Below are 7,730 nucleotides of genomic sequence, written 5' to 3'. Positions count from 1 at the left end.
CAGTAGTAAAATAAATAAAAATTTATTTTTGAAAATAATTTAAAAAATATTTTACAAATTTTATTATCATTGTCCAGATATTGCTTTAAACTTATGACTTGATATTTGAAACTACTTTTTGAATGTAGGCAATACATTTAAACAAACTTAAGTGTCTTTAAGCACCTATAAAAAATAAAATGGTTTATTTTATAGACATCCATCCATCAATCTAATGCAATTAAGGGAAAATACACAATCCAATAAAAAAAATTAATGCGTACAAGAATTTTAAGTTTCAATTAAAAAAGTGTAAACAGAATGGCTTACTATGCACGCTACAATTGGGATGACTCTACTTATATTTACGTAAATTTCAATAAATTCGACTTTATGATAAATATATATTAGGTTACAGTGGCAGTCAGTCCAATTAACTAATATACTTAGACCTTACGGGTCTGTAATGATAACACTGTCACTACGTAACTACAATAAATATAGCTTTTTTTTATTCTATAGTAGAACAAATCTATCTTTGATAGAATCTTTCTTTCTTTCTTTCTATTTTTCTTTGATAGAAAGATAGATGCCAATGATTGCACCTCTGTTGGAAGGCAAGCTAACTTCGGCTTGTATTCATTATAATACCATGAAGTCTTTAATGCAATACAAATATAGATGTAGAAATTCTTGGATTGATAGCTCTGTGTCGTTTTAATAAAATAGCTAATATTTTTTTTGCACACCTTAGGAGTATCAGAAAGACATTTAAGGAAATTAGAGCTTATATTGAGTCGACATCGGACAGTGACAGAGCTGAAATAAACAATACATAAGAAGTTTGGAAACCAATTTATTACTTTAAATTATTATATTACATGATAACTCAAAATCAAAACCAGAATTCTCTGTTCTGTGAATAAACCTAAAAAATAGATTACATTACAAAATAGATCATTTCACTACTAAGAAACAAATAAAGCAAACTTTACATTGCCGTACACTGAAACCCATTCAATATATTTCCCTTTCTTACTCATCTACCCCTCTATACCAAAGCAACTATTCCAATGCCAGTTTGCGTGCAAAGTTAAAAGAGGAAAATTATGTGATTGCTACCGGGTGAAAACTGCGGGGTTAGCATTACGTTAACAGGCAACGAAACTACGTAGACAAACACAACGTGCCAATAAAAGTGTTTCTTTGAAAGTGCCAGCATTGCACAATAACAGCAAGCATAACAAAATATATTGATACGTTTACGTAGAGTTAAGTAGTCAATAAACAAAAACAATGTCAATAAAGTATTTTCCAAAGAGTTTAAAAATAGAGTTCTTTTCTTTTCTTTCCATAATGGCACATCTGAATAGGTTAAAAATGTGTTTAATTAAGGTTTTATTTGTTATTTCAGTTAAAAATTATTGAATGTACACAAACTAATTTTAAATGTTTTAAAAATTTATATAGTAAAGTAATAAAAATTTAATAGAAATAACAGAACTTTTGCATATTATTTCATATAGAAAATATTCTTCTGAATAGAAACTATAGCCGTGAGAAAGACGTCCTGTTACTAAGGTTAATAAGTAAACACGCAAGGTACATTTTATTTTAAGAGTTCATGGAAAAAATATTAAGCGAAATGTTATTTTAAATTTACATTCGCAAACAGAGTAGAGTTTTATTGAACTTTTAAATTTACTGTTTCTTTATTCTCCAAAGTCTTAAAGTCAATAACAACGCCAAATACTCCATAATTTCATGTTAATGAATATAAATATAAGTAGCCTGTCGAACTATCTTACTTACTTTTGATATTTGATTTATAGGATAGCATAAGAAATAGATAGGATACCGGCTCGAAGCGAAGCGAAACACCACGCCCATAGTGGATCTTTAGTGCTGTTAAAGACTCTAATCGAACAGTAGACATTCCGCCCTTCGAATGAAAGTACAATTTTAGCTGTTGAGGACCTTCTAATGTCAGAAGGGGAAACTAATTCTCGACCCAGTGATTTTCTCCTTACCCAGATTAATGCTAGACAGTCACAGAGAATGTGACTGTCTATTTCTTTAGACAGACCCAGTTTGTTAATGTGATAACACCTTAACTCTGTTCTGCTGAGGAAGGATATTTTACCGCAATTGTAAAGACGAACCAGCTCTTTAGCTTGACAGTTACCTAGATATCGCGCCAGAAGCAATTTCTTTCGGTTGAAAACCATTTTTCAATCAGAGACTTAGTTCTCGACCAACTTAATATTTGATTTATACTCATCACAGCTTTATGTCTTAAAATCCTTAGCCGCTATATTCTCAAAGCGTTTCTTAGACATCTGTTTAAAAAAAAAGACTTTCACATTCGTTTTCATTGTACCAAATCATGTTTTACGTTAATATTAATTTGCATATATATACCTATACCGATTTTATTAAACTCTATATTAACCAAGTAAGTTTTGACTGCAAATGCTGATGCATATGAGTCATTAAGACGTGTCCATGTGCATAGTTCAAATCTTTAAAATTTTGATAGACCCTTTATGTGGTTTCTCTATTTTTACAATAAAAAATTTTAAGTATTCAACACAGCACAACAGTAAAAATTAAATCCGAGTCCAGACATCCATATCTTACTTTAGTGGTTACTTAAAAAACAGTATTGACTTTATGTTGAAAAGTACCATAGACCGCTGTTTTACAAGTTAGAACGTACTAGAGCTGATAACGTACTGCAGTGTGTTTTGCAAAAACCAATAACAATTTTCCCTCAAAAATATGTAATATCGGAAGAGACGAATATATAAGTTTTAATAGTTTTAATTATTTTTAATTAAGTCACACAATAAAAACAAACTATGAATATGGTGAATATAATATTTATTGTAAGCAAACTGATTTTTTATTTAAATAATTTAAAACTACTATAAAAAAAATACATAAAATTTTTGAAAGGGCTAAGATTTTCGGATCCGCAATTTAGAAACACAGTGCACGATGGCACTTAGTTTGTGCCATCATACAATTATAAATTATATATGTATATAATCTTTTATTATACAACACACCCGGCTTTTTTCAAAATCCTACCACACACAACCTTTAATAGCCTTCGTAGTCAGAGTAAAGTAGATATGGGACCTTTCCACTTAAAATATATCAAAAGTCATATTTCATAATCAAAGGGGACCCATATGACAATCCTCCTCTTTCGCTCACTTTATTAGATAAATAGTTAGTGAAGTTTTTGGGATGTGCAAATAATCTTTTAAAGCACTTAAAACGAGATTCTTACTTTAAGTGCAATGAAATTTTTGTGTTTTTTAAAAACATTTTTTAATTGTTTTAATTTAAACATTAGATCTGTTCCACAAGCTATTCGTAGTAACTTTGAGTAACACTGTGTATACACAAGTGCAAAATTTTCGAGTAAATCAGAGGAACTGAGAGAACATAACATCTAAAAATTTGAAAATGCTACAAAGACTACTCGTATATTTTATTTCAAGCAAAATTTGTGTGATGTGGGAATCAGCTGTTTTGGTTTGAATTCAAATTTTTTAATTGTTTGTTTGCGCTGTTCTATGAAAATCTGTGTAAAGAGCATAATTTGGCACTTTATTTGTGTTACGCTCTCAGTTTGTACTTTACTTGTGTTTTACTTGTGTTTTACTTGAGTTTTACTACGACTAGCTCGAGATCTATTATTTCTTGAACCACTTCCTGTCTACAGTCACGCAGGAACCATAACTCTCAAATTCCCAAATTTTTTATTTTTCTTTTAAAATACTAGGTGGAGCATTTTATTTATTTGTTCAAGAAAATGTTTGTAAATAGAAGTCGTTTATGGTCGGATTACAATGATTATTGACACTATCACAGCAATTTAAGTGCAGACTGCCTTGAGGCATTTGTGGGAACTAGAAGATTAAATTAAACAGATTGAAAGCATGTCATGTTGAGTGGAAAGTACTATAAATTATGTACTAACAACCCAAGTTCTAATGATGTATTAAAAATAGTAATACTGACTGATAAGACTTTATCTATCTAGAAAGAAGAATACTTAAACTTGATTTGAGAAACGTTCTCCAAATATCTTCACCTTTTCAACTTTTCAAAAAAAAAAAAAATTATTAAGCTAAATACACTATACGTGTAATTGTGTAACATGAATGTAATTATGTGCTAATTTAAATTATTATACACATAATAATATTAATTATTATAGAATTGTTAAACAAAAAAGTGAAAAACAGCAAATAAATTTAAAAAAAAAGCCAACACTTTTTATATAAAAACAGTACTGTACGTCACTTGAATAAGGTACAGTTGAGTTTGTGTGTCGTTCTGAACGCTTAATATGAGTGAATAGAAAAAATATTTTATTTATAAATATTTACATACATATGTATACACATATATTATTTAAAGTTTTTTATGTAAGTTATATATAGTCAATATTTTTTTAATTTGGTTTAAGCAAACATACAAGCATACAAACTTCGAATACATATAGACACCTCCATATAAATATGTATAATATTTATATTTATATTTTTAATATTAATGTATAAAGCATGTGTAAATTTCCGTTACCGACCGCAAAAAAGCTTACTAAAGGGTAAACAGACCGTCAACAATAAAAAAACAAACCAAAAAACCAACAAAAACAAATAAGAAGACAAGAAATTAGAATTTTTTAAATTAACTGGAATTTTACTAACACTAAAGAATGACTTTTAATTTTTTGCAAATTTATAAATGTCTAATGGGAAAGACAAAACAAGTCATCGGCATTTTTTAATTAATTTAAATTTTTCAAGACACCACCAATAAAATGTTTAATTCAATTTGTTATTGTTGTTATTGTTGTTGTTTTAGCAGAAAACACTTAAAACTTTTTTAAAAAGAAAGCCAAAAAAGCTATTTTTGTAGCCATAAATGCAAACAAGCAAGCGTCAAGCGGCAAACAACAACAAAAAAGACAATTTATTTGAAAGATATAAGCGAGCAGCAGCAGCAGCAGCAGCAACAATAACAATAGGAATAGCGAAGAAAACGTGACGCTACAAATTCGTACAGCTCTGCCGGTAAAAACGTGTGTAGCCGGGCAAATAACACGAGTTTATCGGCTGATATTTTTGTTTTTGTTTTTGTTAAAGCGACATGTTAGATAATAAAAATAAAAAATTGTGCAGAAAGACGTCGCTGCGCGTGTGCTGCTGTACTGAATGAAAATTAAAAAGTATAGTAGCAAAAATTTTACGGACTGTACTTTTTTGGTCCAAAGAGCATTTGAAAATACATTAATGCTTTCATTCATATGACCGATGTGCATTGGTATGTGTAGAAATGATATATGAACGACATACATTATGATTGATTCATAGGAGTACTTAAATTTTCGCACATACGATACCTCATTGCTTTGTGAATGTTTCGCTGTGTGTAGTGTCTTAGCAGCTGGCCTTATTTGTATATTCAAGTTTAAAAATTTTGAAAGTAAAACATTTATACTAGCCTTTGGCTTTAAGCAATTGTTTAATTCGCATGGTTTTCACACATGGGTGAATTATGTTAGCCAGACAGTATGCTTAATCTTAATAGAGATCATTTAAGGTTTCGCATTTTATAACGGATGCCACTTTTCAAGTGTTATGCTGTATATACAGGGTTTTCTTTTAGTAAGAAATTTTTTTTAATATAATAGCTGAAAATTTTTCACGATAATCACTAAACACTATTTTTTTGTTAACTTTTTCTTAGTATCCGTTTTCCCTAGTGGGGCATAGGGCCGTTGCATGTGTATTGCGCTTCTGTCATTTCTCTTTCAATTGTCCTTATCCAAGTTAAAGCCGGTACACAAGGGTATCTGGTACCTTGTGGGTTCCATGTTAAAGCTTGTCGTGGAATGTATTTATTTGGTCGTCGGTAAGTATGCCCTATCCAATTCCATTTTCGCATTTTTATTTCGGTGACAACAGTTTTCTGATTTGTTTGAAGCAAAAGTTCTGCATTTGATATGCGGTTAGGCCACCATATTTCTAGAATTTTACGCAGGCATTTATTTAAAAATGCATGTGTTTGTTTCTGTGGACCTCTAATCTGTACAGTGATTTGTAATGACCCGCGATCGCATCTAGTCTGTACAGCCATGTCCTAAATGATTAACTGCCAGCACAACCAATCAACTTTGTCTTACTGAGTAGGACAGAAGTATCTTTTTCTACTTATAGACTTGTTCTACTTATAGAGTTTTTCTACTACTCTGCCTTACTGAGAAGGAATGTCTCTTTAAACTTAGAAATAGAGTAAGTAAACTAATAATGTAATATTCCTAAATTCAAAAAGTTTCTTTACAGAAAATATATTTCATCAAATATTGAAACTGTTATATTCATGTTAGATTTACTATTGATTTTTAAAAAAAAACACCCAATTTAATAATCCTCTTATCCTCTCTTATTGAGAAAACGGTAGAATAATTGCACTTTATTTATATTGAAAGAAGAAAACATATTTAGTATTAAAAAATAATTTAATTTAATTGCTTGACCAAAAACTTTTTAAAGCACTTTTAAACCAATATTTAAAATATATGTATTTATAAAATAAATATATATAATTTTAAATATAAACAGAAATTTTATTACTCCGTAAAAAAAAATAATGTAGCAGTAAAAAGGTATGCAAATAAAATTTTTCTCAGTGTTTCTTATATTTTTTTCACTATTGTATATTTTTGTAAAAAAAATTGAAATAAATGGACAAGCTTTCACCCTACACATGTCTTAGAATACATTTGGTCTTCCATAAGAGTTACTACCTACTCACTACGAAAGATTTCAATGGCTTAAATAAACTGTAATGTACTTATATCCAAAAACAAATATCGAAGTTTATTAGTTTAGATAAATCAGTTAAGAAGTGGATTAAGCTGCACTGGAAAAAGAAAAAAATATAATTAGACAAGTTCATTACTATCTAGGGATTTAAAAATACAATAATGTTATTGTAGTGTCTGCAGGTACTCAATTTTTTAATCCCTATTTGGAGAATGTTAACTGTACTTACTAACTAAAAAAGTGAATGGTTTCAAAACCCGAATGTTTCTGGAACCAAATATCCCTAACATAAGATCTTAGTTTAAAAACTTTTATAAAGTTTTAATAAAACTTTTGGTCTTTGTTTAAAACGTACATGGAAGTGAATGTTAGCATCAAAGCTAGACTTTTGCTTAAGTTCTTGTAATGATAAAAGTAATCACATGAATTTAAATGATATTTTTAAAAATTTATATACTATATGCTATACAACGTTTTTCAATTTCTTTTTTTTTTTACAATTTTGTATAATTGATAAGAAACTCAAATATTATACTAATGAATAAGTTTTAAAGAACCGCAATGCTTAGTAACTGTTTGTCTTATGAAGGCAAAAATGATTAAAATTAACGCAATAATTTGTGAAATTTCTTAGCTGATAATTTTATTTGAAATAATTAAGATGATGCCTCATTCAAAAGCAATGAATCATCTGGGAAGTATTATTTTCCGTTAACTAGCAAACAAATAATTTATTAATAGAAATACGAAATCATCTTAGTTAACAGATATTTTAATATTATCACATATTAGTGCTATTGAACTTGTTGTATCTAGGTCCAGCCAATATTATTAACTTTTGTTTAGAAAAGTAATGAGCCATCATTTTTATCTATTATATCAAGAGTAAAAAAACTTCAA

This window comes from Teleopsis dalmanni, chromosome 1 (genome assembly GCF_002237135.1).
Source record: "Teleopsis dalmanni isolate 2A chromosome 1, ASM223713v2, whole genome shotgun sequence".
Classification (NCBI taxonomy): Eukaryota; Metazoa; Arthropoda; class Insecta; order Diptera; family Diopsidae; genus Teleopsis; species Teleopsis dalmanni.
Note: the sequence above shows the minus strand (reverse complement) of the source record.